The 15695-nt window shown below is 37.4% G+C and overlaps 1 protein-coding gene across 4 annotated transcripts in view; it reads left to right on the top strand.

Annotated features, from left to right (window-relative positions):
- Positions 1-15695, top strand: part of NCKAP5 (NCK associated protein 5) — a 797184-nt gene that overhangs the window by 574590 nt on the left and 206899 nt on the right. The window lies entirely within an intron of this gene.

Below are 15695 nucleotides of genomic sequence, written 5' to 3' on the forward strand. Positions count from 1 at the left end.
TTTTAGCTGTCATATCCTGCTTCCAGCTTTCTCATTTTTTTCTGAGTTTGTATATACTGTTTGATCTTCACAAAAAGTTGCGCATATTAAGTTTCTTAATATTACACATTGACTGAAGCATGTTTCCCTATGTTTGGTTTATTGCTGTGTTTTCAATAAAGTGATAGCTAAGTTTTCCCTTTGCAAGCTCATCTGAGGATTCGAAAAGCCTAAACAAAACAAAAAACATGTAATGCCGCATGTGTTACTTTATTAGCTCCGTTGTTTGAATTCTGTATGTGTACTGCCATTGAATGATTCATGCATTGGCTAAACAACCAAAAGTTGAAGCCAATATCTTGTGTTTTTTGTCAGAGAAGTCTAAGCATGTGGTACGTTCTATTTTGCTAGAGATTGTTCTAACCTTCTCTTGAAATGTCAGCTCCAGACATTTTGGTGATTCCGGGAAGGGAAATGTTGAAGGTTTTAAAAGCTTGTCAGTCTTAACCACCTTAGGACAACATAAAAAGTTATGATTCTTGAGCCACTTTTTTAAAAAATAAATAAATAAACCAGACTGCACCATCTTTCAACAAACATATAAAAAGCACAAAGCACATACTCAATATTATCTGACAGACTAAAGCTGAACATTTTATGCAGACAGCTATAAGAAATGTAGGAAGGTTTTTGCTCATATCTCTTTATCAGAACAATGAAACATGAATATATTTTATTTATTCTCTGGTTATCAGTTAAGACCAAAATCTAACAGTACAATGCAGATATCAAACCTTATGTTTTAAAAGAAATATATAAATGGTTTTTGCTTTTACTGAGGGCATATAAAATCCTGGTTGTAGTTAGTGCAGACATGTTTAATTTTGATTGTAATTTATTTTTAATTTATTTCTCCTAATTGCTGACTAATCGATCATTCCGATTTATTCATTTAAGTTAAATTCACAGTAGATACAAGTTTTCTTTCAGCATGATCCACTAAGCCAGATGGGAAGGAAGCAACTTTAAACCAATCTTAAATTGTATTTTTGTTCCCTGTTGTTTTCTATTTCACAGTACTTTTAAGTACTAAAACACAGTGATATATAAAAGGATAAGGTTCCAAAAAGTACCTTCAGTCAGATGTATCCTATAATGTTTCAGTGAGATATCATTTTCTCAATTTCCTTTGGAATTTGTATAAATAATAATTCTATAATATACAATCTTTGATCTAGTAAATTTATTTTTAAAGTACTACAATATTTAATTTTGTACATTTGTATCGTGTCCGGGGGGGGGGGGGGGACGGGACGGGGACTCAGAGCGGCCTCACAATTGGCAACCATTAGATGCCCAAACAAGACAATTATAATAGCAATTTACATTTAGAACAATTGTTAAAATATGACATATAAAAACATCCAATTAAAATTATGCAAGTTCAAGTCATAATCCATGTCAGTCCATTGTCAGTCCAATAAATTATTCTCATTGTTAACGCTGTGTCTGCTACGCAAATGCTTGGTCCCACAAGCAGGTTTTAAGTTTTTTCCCCTAAAGAATAGGAGGGAGGGGGACTGATCTGATTTCATTAATAGTACTTGTATTATGCTTTATTTAAGTACTGTATTTTCCGGCATTCAAGGCAACTGGGGGTATAGGACGACCCCCAACTTTTAAGGATAAAATACAGAGTTATTATTATTATTAGTTAGGGATATAGTCACAGTTTAAGACTATCCCTCTTCCAACACTATGCCCTCATGGCCCCCGCCGCTCTCCTTTCAGGGACCCCCTCCGCCCTCACCACTCACCACCTCTGAAGGCCACTGGGCTTGCCTAAGCCCAAGGAAATGCCTCCGGACAACAACTTCCAGCAGCCCTGGGCGGCAGTGTGCCTTGGATATGTTCGTTGAGGCATTCTGGGAGCTGTAGTTCCCTGACTCCTACTGCTCCCAGAATGCCTCAGTGAGCACATCCAAGACACATTGCTGCCTGGGGCTGCTGGGAGTCATCCAGAGGCGCTTCCTTGCATATAGGGGGAGCCAAACTGCATCAGACCAAAAGCCCATCTAGTCAAGCATTATTTTCCCCCAATGGCCAACCAGATTCCTCTAGGACAGGTATGGACAAACCCAGGCCTGGGAACCGGATGCAGCCCCATGGGCTCTCCTCTCTCACGCAATCCTATCCTTCTTTCCTTCTCTTTTTCCTTTCTCCTTCCCTGCCTCCCTTCCTTACCTCCCTCTTTCTCCTTCCCTCCTTCCTTCTCTTCCATACTTTCATCCATACTTTCATCCTTCCTTCCCCTCTTTCCTCCCTCCTTCCCTTTTCTCTTTCCTTTCTTCTCTCTTTCCTCCCTCCCTCTTTCTCCCTGCATTCCCTTCCACCCTTTCCTCACTCCCTTCCTTCCTTCCTTCCTTCCTTCCATCCATCTTTCCCACCCTTCCTCTTTTCCTCTTGGGGAATGTTTAGCTGTGAGAAGAAAAGGTATAGAGGGAACACGAGAACCATGTTTCAAGATTTAAAAGGGTGTCCCGTTGAGGATGAGGGAGAAAACTTCCTGCTACTCTAGAGACCAGGACACAAGGAAGCAATAATTTAAAATGGTAGGAAAAGAGATTCAACTGAAAAGATTTGGAAGAACTTCCTGGAGAGTGTCATATGCTGTCTCAGGGTGTGGTGGAGATTCCTTCTCTGGAAGCTTTTCTGCATAGCTTGGATTGTGCCTTCCTGCATGGCAGGGAGTTGGATTGGATTCCCCTTGGAGGTCTCTTTCAACTCTAGGATTCTAGGTTTCTGTATCAAGACTAGTGAATATGGGATCTAATGAATACACTTTTTCTCTCCTGTCCACCATTTCATCCTGACCAAGACCAACTCATTTGAGATTCAAATGTTTCCCATCTTTCCTTTAATTTCTGCCTCCAAAAAAAGTAGAGGAAGGGGAGGAATGAGCAGAGAGGGGACTTGAGGAGAGCCCCCTCTCTCCTGGCCCACCCACCCCACTCTAATCCACCATGTGTTCCCCAAGATTTCCCATGCCTGCTCTTGGAAGTCCATAAACAAGACACAGTGTGGTTATAATCTTCCACTTGTGTATTGCCTCTGTTTTGCTGGTCCTATATAGCCTTCATGGCTAATAGCCAGTGATGATCTTATCCTGCATGTATTTGTTTAATCTTCTTTCAGAGCTAGGATAGCAACTTGTGGTAGCAAGAGCCAAATTTCAACTGGGAAGAAGTACTGCCTTTCATCTGTTGAGAATTCAGCTTCAGTGGATGACTCTGCAGTTTGGTATAACAAAAGGAGAGAAATTTCTGCTCTATTTCCTCCACCCCCTACATGCCTTTATATGCTTTATTGTGTGTTCACATATGAATTTTCTAATGCAAATAATCCCATGTGTCATAATTATTCCCCCTAAGGGATTTGCTCCAGCCTCATGATAATTTCAGTTGACCTTATCTGCATCATTTCCAGATCTTCAGTATCTATTTCTCCGGTGTGGTGACCAGAAGGTTACACTCTATTCATTGTGTAACTGTACCATTAAACTAGATGTGGGCATCCTGGTATAGGGAGATTCCATTCTTTTTCTACGTATGCCCGACATGAGATTTGCCTCTTTAATTTTGACAGCTGCACTTTTAGACAAAATAAAAATAACAATAAAACATGACATCTTTTCCAAAAGTAACTGCATATTAATAATTGCAACTGGATAAATATTTCTCGTTTGAAATATTCTTTTTAGCGTGTATCTCTTTGGAGAAAGCCATGTTTTGGTTAATACTGAAACTCTCACCTCAGAGAAATTTAGAAGAAGCGGGTTTCTACCCATCTCTAGAAATGTGAAGAAGAATATATTCCATTTGGAATTGTGTGGAAGAAGAAAAAATGGAATATAATAAATATAGATAAGCATTGTTGAACTCTTGAGAAATTCTTAGAATTTATTGTTCATATGTCTGTAATGCCTTTAGCATGCTTTGACAACAACGGGATAATTCTACAAATCTGTAGACACAGAGACAAAAACCAAATCTTTCAGAGTGGCCATACACTTGTATCTTTTAACGTATTGCATTTTGTCCTTGTTGAGATGTTCTGTATCTGTTGATTTTAAAATCTGTAATTAATTTAAAATAATTCTTAAAATGTTGTTAACAAGTTTGGCATCTGAAATTTCAACTTTCAGATGCCAAACTTGTGCTGGGATGGTGCTGGGATCAAAGCAATTGGCCTGCATTCCTAATTGCAGAATGTATATTAGAAGTCAGAATCTATGGAGTTCTACTACGAAATTATCCAGGAGAGGGGAATATAGGGGAAATATCTGGTGTATCTGTGTTATAATATTTATTGAATCAAGATCTTAGAGACATAGAGGTGACATTTTAACTTAATGTATTTTTGCTAGCTGCATGTTCCCAAAGAAACCCAGCTACTTTTGTTGCTTTTTAAATTCCAGCCCAGAGGGGCAGTGCACTGAGCTGATTTGTAGGCTCTATAAACAACTGTCCTGTAGTAAAGATAGGAGAGCAGCTCAATCCGATGTGGGTGGGTGGTTGAGTTCTATCTGTTGAAATAAGAAGCAGTAAAAAGGTGACATCTGAAAGTATGCCCTGTCAATGAAGCATCAATCCAGGCTGAAGAAAATGAAGGCCAAATGTTTGTAAGGGTTGAAAATAAGTGGAAGGATATGGCTGCTATAGTACCTTTTGAAAGAAAAAAAGAAAACTGGGGTACGGCGGTACGGCAGTGGATAAAGCCTACATAGGATTCTGGTTCCCCCAATGGAAAACTAAAATAATTGGACACCTTTCCTGAAAATTTGCAACTTTGTTCTTGGAAGCAATAAACACATTTTACACACCTGCCTTGTGCTTGTTCTCTTTCCTTCCTCCTCTTCCTCCATAGCCCTGTTTGTGAGGAACCCCAGGGATGCAAGAAATTTCTGAATTGTCAACTTATATAGCAAAAGGGGTGGGTGGGTTGTATACTATCTGTTGAAATAAGAAGCAGTAAAAAGGTGACATCTGAAAGTACACCTTGAAATCAGGTGGAGGTATTTTGGGTTCCTCTATCCAATTGAGGCAGTTTACTTTATCCACCAAAGCTTGGCACAGTTAATTAATCAATTCATTTTAAAGCATTTAAATACAACTTTGTGTTTCGAAAATCCCAAAGATGTTGACAATTTAAAGAAAGATCCAGTGAATTATTTTCACTGATTTTTTTTTCATGTCAGGAGTGACTTGAGAAACTGCAAGTTGCTTCTGATGTGAGAGAATTGGCTGTCTGCAAGGACATTGCCCAAGGGGATGCCGGAATGTTTTAATGTTTTGCCATCCTTGTGGGAGGCTTCTCTCATGTCCCCACATGGGGAGCTGGAACTCACAGAGGAAGCTCATCTGCGCTCTCCCCGGATTCGAACCTGCGACCTTCAGTCCTTCTGGCACAAGGGTTTAACTCACTATGCCACCGGGGGTTTCATTTTCACTGATAAAACAGTGACAAAAGGGATGAATGGACCAAGAAAATATAGTAACACCTATGTTTTTCAGGAGTCTTCACCAACTCTCTAGAGTTGGTGAAGACTCAAACGTTTTAATCAGAGGGTCAGTTCATGATCCCTCAGACTGTTGGGGGGCTGGGCTATAGTTTGAAAAAAAACTCATGAATTAATTCCTGGGAACACTGCACACATCTTATTTGTAGTGCAAAAAAAGATATGGAAGTACAATACAATATTTAAAATGAAGAACAATTTTAACCAACATAAACTTACTAGTATTTCAAGGGGAAGTGTGGGCCTGCTTTTGGCTAGTGAGATAATCAAGTTCATTAGGATTGTTGTTGTCATGTGCCTTCAAGTTGTATCAGACTTAGGGAGGCCCTAAGTTTAAAATTTAAGATGGGACCAGGTAAATGACTTTGGAGGGCCACATCCGGCCCACAGGCCTTCGTTTGGAGACCCCTGCTCTAGAGAACTTTGATAGGGACTAGTTTCCATGCACACAGCCATTGGCTACAAACCACATCTTGGAACACAAGATGTATCAAATTAGAAATGAAAAACATGAACAAACATTGAGTGCTTTTGACATCTTTGAATGGAGCATGTCAAATGAGTATAAATCGATAATCCTCCCTATAAAAGAGACTAATGGTTTAGTATGAATAACAAGGAACTGTACATGGCAACTAGTGTTCTAGAATTCTGACAGTATTTTTAAAGTTCACTGTCATAACTCTGTTTGCCTTGACCTTTATCAATGATACCTTCAAAGATTTTTGAGTTGCTAGTTGAGGTTTAACTTGACACTAGACCTTTAAACCCTCATTTCCTTTTCCCTTGATGCTGAACTAATCTCCAATATACTTCCCTTATTTTATTTGCAACCACCTCCACTCATTTGCATGTTGTTCGTATGCAATTCTTGGTGTACAAAGCAGAGTTTTGTTCATGCTTCTCTTTCGACATGGACTACATTCTTGGTTTTGCTCTCTCTGTATTTAGAAAAACATCACCATCCTCTTTTTGAATTGTGCAGAGTACTCAAGATGCTAAATAGTCTCCTTTCCCAGTGTCAAGTCATCTTAGCTACTTGGTTCTGATGTCTCTTTCAACTACAATCATGGTTGATTTCATATATTAACACATACAGTATTTAAAAGGTTTCTTACAGTAACTAAAGTAGATCTCTGAAAACAGATCCACCAAACTTTTGCTTGCCACCTTGTAACCATAATTTCTTTCTTTAAGCAGTGCATAATCAAAAAGGACATAAAGTGCATTGTACCTGTAGGCAGCTTCATACAAGCCAACAAGTAAAGAGGCATAAAATCAAGTAACATCTGGTTATTGCAGTTGCAAGTTGGTATTTGTTTATTTGGAACATTTATATCCTGACTTCTAACCAAAACGTTTCCTGAAGTACCTTTCGTCAAAGCCAGCTCAACTTACACATTTCCTTATAACATTAAATACAATCCATATGAATAAAGTCCAAGCCTGCCTAACTCAGCTCGACCAGGACTTCTTAAACTTTTCCACTTGCAGCCATTTTTTGGCCTAAGAAATGTTTACGTATATGTGTGTGTGTGTGTGTGTGTATAATATGTATACAAGTCAAACATGTATTGATAACAAGACAGCATTTGCAAGGCTTTCTAAACAGGCTGTTTTTCCTTTTTATGAAGTACATCTAAAGCATCTTCTGCAGAGTCCACCCTAAACACTGCACATATTTGTATAAAACAACCACTAGGTGATGTTTTTCACTGTTTTGAGGGTTTTTCATGATCCCAACATTAAGCTAAGGGGACCCCACTTGGGGCCAGGACCAACAGTTTAAGAAGCAGTGAGTTAGACTATAATACTGGTCTAATAAAAGCTTGGATCTTACATAATTAGACCTAAACACATTAGATCATGATTAGGCATAAGCAATCCAGATCAGAAAGTAGAGTGAACTGAAAGGGGTAGACGTGATCATAGTACTTAATCTCAAGTTGAGTGCATGCAGAGTAAAGTGCATCTGAAAGAACTGAAGTCTTTAATCAATTCCTGTTTATACTATCAGCAACACCTGCATCATTCAAACTAACTTGAAAGTTCTTACTTTCTAATTGATTTTTCATATGAAGAAGGTGTAACTAATTAAAGCTTCTTAAACGTATGCAATTCCTGCAAAACTAATTTGTTTGTTTTTTAATTTTTTTTCCTGAGAATCTTTTCTCCGTCATAGAAACCTTTCCTACTACTATTTCAGAGGTATCAGACAATGCAAGAACATCAGTCAGATCTTCTGGTATCTTAATGGTTTCTCCAAGAAATAGTAATGTCTCATCTAATGGGAAATTGTGTTATATAGTGTATTTGGCTGACTTGTTGCTATAGCTGAGGCTAATGGTTTCAGTAGAGAATAGTTTGCTTCAAGGCATTAGTTTTGATACCAGAGACATCTGTGAATTCGTCCTTTGTTAAAGGCACAATTGAAGTCAAATTGAGAAAACAATGAAACTACTAAGCAATTTCCATTGGTGAGCAATCTTCTGTCTTTCTTTTCTTTGATTTATAGACACACACCCAACCAGACAGAGAAAAGAGGAACAGGGATGGAAAAACACAGTAATCTGTCTATAATGGCTTCTTTTTGTTTCCCCTGAACATTATAACACAGGTTGAAGGGATCTGAACAAGCTGGGTATGCTTAACAGAGAGGGGAAAATGCTTACAGGTGTAGATAGTAGTCACTGTGACAGTTTCCAGAGGCCTAAAAAAAGATCAAGAGCTGTCGCTTTGGTCTTGTAATGATCTTTACATAGTGCATTACAATGTTTTATTATATCTTACCTTGATTTTATTTGTGCATTTCTTATTTGTAGGTTTGTCTGGTATAACGCAAAATCAAAGAGTAGAAAACATTCATCTTTACAGTCTTGAACTATATAACTGATAATGCTCCTTCTATGGTTACTAAGCAAAAATAGACTTTTTCTCTAGTTACGGTTTGCCTTAGTTAACCAAGTGGATGTGTTCCTTACTATTATTTGTGTAATGGAAAAGTTGGTATCAGTGGTAGAAATAACATGGGAATAATAGAGCTAGGTTCCTACACCACAAAACAAGCAGTTCAGCAAATATTTTACTCGAAACTAAGTATCTGCATTTTTGCCCAGTGGTTTTTTGCCCCTTTCTTTTGCCTTCTTCCACCTGTCTTATGATTTTCAGTTTGGTCTACAAACCTATACTCTTTAAACATGCTGGATGGAGGTGGCTGGTGAGACAGGCTTACCTGGTTTCCCTTTTTATCTGTGTTTTGCTATTCATGTTTGCTAAATAATGGATTCTGCATGCAGCTGATGTTTACCTTCCCTGTAGTAGAGGGGCAGTCAGGGCTACGGTAGGATTGGCAAAAGTAAAATCCCAGTCTTTCCCAGCAAAAGCTATAGTACATTGTTTATTTCAGATATGCTGCTTCAGCCCAAAAAGCCTGCATTTTTCCAGCTCTTCTTCACCATTCTTTCATTGTTGATGTCACTAAAATAGCTAGAGGACAAAGATAGAAAAGGCAAGGTGGGGGCATGAGAAGAATTTGTAAGAACAACTTTCTTTGTCAAAGGCTTTAACTCAAATGTACCTGTAAAATGCTTAGGAAAACACTGGATTTTAGAACAGCATTTGCCAAACACTGCTATTCCAGGTGTTTTGCACAACATAGGCAAGTTCCTAGGTCTTATGATAAAGCAGGTGAAGCTTAAAATCCCCCCACAGGCGAGTCTTAGTTGGTCTATTCCATTGCCCTGTATAGAGCTCTCTTTCTGGACTCCCCCTTTTCTACTAGAGGCTTGGAGAATTGTCTGGTGATCCTATGCCAAGTAATCCAAAAACATTTAGCAATATTATTATAACAACAGTCCAAAGGACAACATAAGCTTTTGGCCAGCCTAAGTTTCACAGGAAAGAAGATTAAGACAGTTTCTAAGCAACATCTTGCAATCCATCACTTTGCATTAGAGGCAGAAGATTCCAGAGAGATGACTACAACCAGCACAATCTCCTTTTGTAATGTAGTGTTTTAAGTATCTTATGATAGTCCCGGGTGGAGTTAACCCTTTATTCATCTTGTTTCAGTAAACCTATTTGGTTATCTTTTCACCTTGCTTAAAAGTGCCTCTGTCTGCTAAAGGTCTTAATCTTAACAGAAGGCATTAGATAGCCCCCGAGTAAAGCCAGGTAATATAGTTTTCCCAAAGGCTCAGGCATGCCATCACAATTTGAAATGCCGTTAGTGTGCTCATTCTTGTACATGCATAATCAGACATTTCAGCTTTTTTAATATGTTAATTTTAATATGTTTTAGTGAGTTTGAATTACTAATTGGTTTTAATCTGGATTTGTTTAGATCGTTCTATATTGTTTTATCTGTTTGCCACTGAATATGATCTGATGAAAAAAAGGCAGGATAAAAATAGTTTGGTGAAACAACAAGCAAACACAAAGAAAGCCATCATGATACATTAATATGCCCAATCTGGTCTGAAAAATATTCTCTGTTGTGTAATCTATCTCAGTCCCAATTTTTGAAAATTATGTGCACTTGCAGTTTTACATGTGAAGGTATGAGAAGGGTATCCAATTTCCCCAGAACACTTACAGATTGGCTCTTAGAGCAAACTCATAAATATTCCACAGGTAATAGAGTCATGGATTTCCACCAGAGGTGGAGAAAATCATGATGAAGCATGAACGTTGAGAGTGATAGAAAATCTTGTTATTTACCTAAAGGTGCAAATAAGAAAATTTATAGGTTTTTATTTTTTCCAGTTTATTTTTTGTTAGGTCGAATGCTCTATTATATTATGGGTTATTTAATGTGTTTAGTTATTGCTTTTTCATCCTTAGGGCCCTGGCAGGAGGATCTTAAATGAGGCCATTGAAGCGTTGCCTTCCTATTTCAGTCCCTATTACAAAATGTCAAATAAATGGTCATGATTTGCTCAGCAATCAAGGAAGGTATAGGCTCCAAACATGCATAGACTAGACTAAATCTAGTTAGTACAGATTTAAATTCCCTGGGGAAAGTGTGCTTGGCAATATTACCATACATGGCCTGTGCTCTTCATTGGCAGACCCTCATTTACCTATTTCTTAATGTTATGTTTGGAGAACATATTAAATTGAGCAAAACTATGCAACCCAACCACTGCCTTTATTGTCTTTCTGGTCAGGGAGTGCAAATCAGCCAAAATATGTAAAGACCTAAATTACTGCAGAATGTGGAAGAGGTCCAGCTGTGTAATTTCAAATCCATTTTCAGACTTAAAATTCAAGTATAACAGCTTTACTTTCCTCCCTCTTTTGTTTATATATATATATATAGAGAGAGAGAGAGAGAGGAGGGGGGGGACCCCCGTATTCACATTGCTGCAGTTGCACCTTCAAGCCTGCATGGCTTGTCATAAACGAAAGAAAAAACCTGATGACATTTAAAGTCTCCATTCTCATTTCTCATGAAATGAAAGAAAGATTAAGATGGAGAACAAATTGCCAGTATCATTATTCCGGGGAAGGGCTGAAAATCAGGGAATGTGTGTTTAATGATCATTAAAGAAATTTGAGATGGATAACAACAAAATGTAAGGGTTGTTTTTTTTTAAAAAAAAAAAAGTCAACTTATTGCTAGCAACAGGGTAAGCCTAAGGCCCCTCCCACAAAAATAAAATAAAAACCCACATTATCTACTTTGAACTGGAATATATGGCAGTACGGACTCAGATAACCCAGTTCAAAGCAGTTATTGTGGAATTTTCTGCCTTGATATTCTGGGTTATATGGCTGTGTGGAAGTGCCCTAAAACACAATTTAAACCTTTTTAGGATTTCTCTCTCTTTAAATCTATCAATTCCAATAGTTATTGAACACAGAGTTTCCACATTGGCATTTCTGTTAAAATTTATTTGGTGTAGCGTTCTCTCTTTACCATTCTACAGAGGCATAGACATTCCACAGCATAGACAAATGGTAAATTCAGAAGAGATTTAGACACTAGAATAATATTTATTTTTCTCATCAACTCATTCTTTTACAACACAGTGCCATTCATGTCTACTACTCAGATGTAGAATGCATTGAATTTCATGGGACATTTCGCTATGTAAAAAAAACCAGGATTTCATCTTCAGTCACCCCTCTAAAATATGGAATAATGCAGTCTTGTGTGAATAAAATTATTATGTTTAGCTTCTAGATTGCAATTTTTTAACATGAAATAAGTAATTATTGAAAATACAATAAAATGAACTGATTTACCACAAGTTAAAATCAATTCTAGGATGCGAGCAATCAGAGCTGACTCAAGGTTTTTTGCTCTCTTTGATGAATTAACAGTTTGATTTCCAGCTCCTGTGTGTTTTTATTACATGCTGAGAAGCATAGCAATAGCAAATTAAATGACTATGACTTGGCCAAGGTACTACTTCTTTATTTTCATACTTAATTTCACTAACTTATTTATCACATAGCTTTGCTTTGCATTTGATTCATATCTCTTAGCATCATTGCAAACGGACTGAAAACTTTTGCAAGTTCAGTTTACTTTTCAAAGATTTGCTTGACAGTAAACCCAAACCTTTAGCCTAAATTAACATAATGGGAGGTTTGAAGACAAAGCATGTGAATTGTATCATCACACACACACATCGCTTTCTCCCACATGATGCTATCTGTCTCTCTGTTTTTACACTCCACGAAGGAAAAGCACTATTTCCTATTCTACACTTCTCTGAGGCCATTTCCAAGCAATAAAAGATACATAAAAATCCCAGTGCTCTAAAACAGCAATAATCAAAGCAAGAGAATTACTTACACTATTGTCCATAAAGGTCTGTCACTCAGAGCCTACAGCAGATGGAAAATGGACATGGGATAATTAGACTAGACAGTGATACGTACTTGAACAGAAGAAGTGTCACGGTTATAAGGTCTGCTTGAAAAGAAGTGGAATGGTACTCCACTTCACTTTGAGCACATTTGCCAATTCTTTCCTTCAGCCTCTTGCAGCTGGACCTGTCCATTGGAGGTTGTTATGATGAAATCTGGTGTCCCTTTGGAGACCATCCACAATACAGAATTACTGTATCTACTTGAGTATAAGCCTAGTTTTTTAGGCTGAAAAAGTCCCCCTTGGCTTATACTCGAGTCAAGGTTATTTATTATTTTACTCTGTCATTATTCTTATTTTTATTACATTTATTATTTTACTCTGCTATTATTATTATTATTATTATTATTATTATTATTATTATTACATTTATTATTATACTTGATTATTGTTGTTATTATTACATTTATTATTTTACTCTATTATTACTCTTACTGTTACATTTCCATTATTTTACTCCATTATGATTATGATGATTATTTTTACATTTATTATTTTACTCTCTATTATTATTGGAAGGATACGTAAGCACGTTTACATTGAAGAAGGTTAGAAAAATTGTTTAATCAGAGTTGGGCAGTCTTATCTTAAATTACAGTTTTATGTAAATATTGAAAACATTTAAGCTACTGATGCCTCAATTAATGTAGTTATATTGGTATCTATTTTTATTTTGAAATTTCCCAGTAGCTGCTGCATTTCCCACCCTCGGCAGTCTTTAGGAAGAGTTTGAAGACCTGGCTATTCCGATGTGCCTTTCCGGAATAGGAAAACTCCAGCATTTGTCCCAGAAGCACTTTATTAGAATTTTTAAGATTCTCTGCACATTGCACTTGCCCTGAAATCCAACATACCACCTGTCACACCCAGCACTTTTTAATTCTGTACCCATTACTTGGCCCGGCCCTAGTTTTTACTGTGTTACGATGTAATGTTTTGTTGTTATTGCTTTATGTTTTTGATTTTGCTTTGATTTGTTTTGTTGTGCTGTTGTTGTGTTGAGGCCTTGGCCTTTGTAAGCCGCATCGAGTCCTTCGGGAGATGCTAGCAGGGTACAAATAAAGTTTAATAATAATAATAATAATAATAATAATAATAATAATACTCAAGTCAATCCAGTTTCGTAGCTTTCTGTGATAAAATTAGGTGCCTCAGCTTATATTTGGGTCGGCTTATACTCAAGAATATATGGTATATGAGTTAATCACTACTAGCTGCTATGACTCCATCCTATGGAATCCTGGGATTTATAGTTTGTTGTGGCAACAGAGCTGTCTGACAGAGAAGGGAAAATATCTCAGAAAACTACAAATAACAGAATTCCATATGGTGACAAAGTACTATAATTCTGAAGTGTCAACAAAGCCTTGGTTGGATGTGATCAAATGCAGTCTTTGTACAATCTGGACCGCACTAAAATGGGATGGTCAACAGATGACTGTTGAGATAAACTTCTAGTATGTCAACTCAACTTCCCACATCTGTCTAATTATATGGCAACTAAATTGTTGACTTTTTCTCATTCCTAGAAATCCCGCACATAGCAGAAAACACATATTTTCCCTGAATTGGTACATCATGTTGTAACTCTTAACTTTTTGTTTAGCATAGTTCTCTGGATGTGTAAGTGTACATATGTGTAAGTGAATGAAGGACCAATGCCCACTTCAGGGAAATCATGAAAGACAGCTCCAGCTGTTCATGTGGCTCCTTTACTTGCATGTTGTTGTTGTTTAAAAAAATAATCATTTCTTACCACAAGTCTACAATAACTTGATTTGTTGCCATTGAAACTACTTGACAACATCCCCCACCCTGAAAAACCTTGCTTCATAGATTGACAATGCATTAGAAAGAGAAGCAAACAATGTGAATGGTGTAATGGTTGTAATTATGTGCGAGTATTGATTGTGGTGTCATGGATACGTGAGCTGGTGGTTCTAAGCAGGGACCAGGTGTCGTGCCTGGCTTCCCAAGGCTAGTTTTAATTTTTGTTTGAACACTTCTTTTTGTTCTTACGTGGAGGAATCGGTATTTTAATCTTGGTCTTGCCTGCATCTCCTTGCAATTTCTATTTGAACTTAATGTGTTTTGAGAGAGACCGACATCCCAAAAGACTTCTCACAAGATATAAGTAAAATCTTGTAGAAATAAGATAAGGTTGTAAATAGAAGTAGATACATTGCCAGATAGACGGATAGATATTTCTCATTTAAACAGTTCCTTGACAAACCACCCACTCTTGCACCACTCTTGATGAGTGGTGACATTTGTTTCCAGTGTGGAAGATCAAGAACATTTCATTTGTCAGAGGAAATAATCTACACTGAGATGAACAAGCAGTCACCAGTGATGAAGTTAGTTATAATTTAACCAAGGAGCAAAAGTTTGACAGCAGAGCAGCTTGCACTGGTTTTGTAACACGCAATGCAGAGGTTGCTATTTGTCTGTAATGACTCACTTTTATTTAGTAGGGCACATTCTAGTTAGCTTGGCTAATCCAGAGACATCAAAATGCTGCCTGAAGGGTTAAATTGGATTGCACATTTCTTTCTGCTCCTGCACAATTTGAGGTCTGAATAGACATAGGGATAGGTAAGCCTCTGATACTGATCTTTTCATTTCCAGTCTTGATTTCCCTGGCAGCTGGCCACACTGGTCAACATGCACATTAAAAAGAAGAGAAGAATGAACGTATTCCATTCCACGTGAAGTATGTCTAAGTTAAGCTTGGTACAGCCTTGAAAGTGTTTTACTGTCATATATACTGAAATGATCCAATTCTCTGACTGCTGGTATTTATTTAGCCCAAACCCAACTTCTTTGGTTAAAAGGGATCAGTCAGCAAACTTGGGAGAAGTGCAAGGTTTGCAAAGATTAAGACAAAATATATGTGGCACATCTCAACAGGGATTCCTCTCCTTCCCAAATATAGGTTGAGTATCTCTTATCCAGAAATTGAGCACATGGGTTGCTGAGATAGTGACGCCTTGGTTTTCTGGTAATTCAAGGTATACAAACTTTGTTTAATGTACAAAATGATTTAAAATATTGTGCATAAAATTATCTTTAAGTCATGTGTATAAGGTATCTATGACAAATAAATGAATGTTGTGTTTATTCTTGGGTCCAGGATAAGGGACACTCACCCTGTATCCCAATAAAGACTGAGCATGCTCAGTGGAGAGAGAATGTTGAGAAGAGAAGAAGCAAATGACAGTGTCTAAAATCTCAAGGATAGAAGCATATTGTTACGAC

This window comes from Anolis sagrei, chromosome 1, assembly GCF_037176765.1.
Source record: "Anolis sagrei isolate rAnoSag1 chromosome 1, rAnoSag1.mat, whole genome shotgun sequence".
In the NCBI taxonomy this organism is placed as follows: Eukaryota; Metazoa; Chordata; class Lepidosauria; order Squamata; family Dactyloidae; genus Anolis; species Anolis sagrei.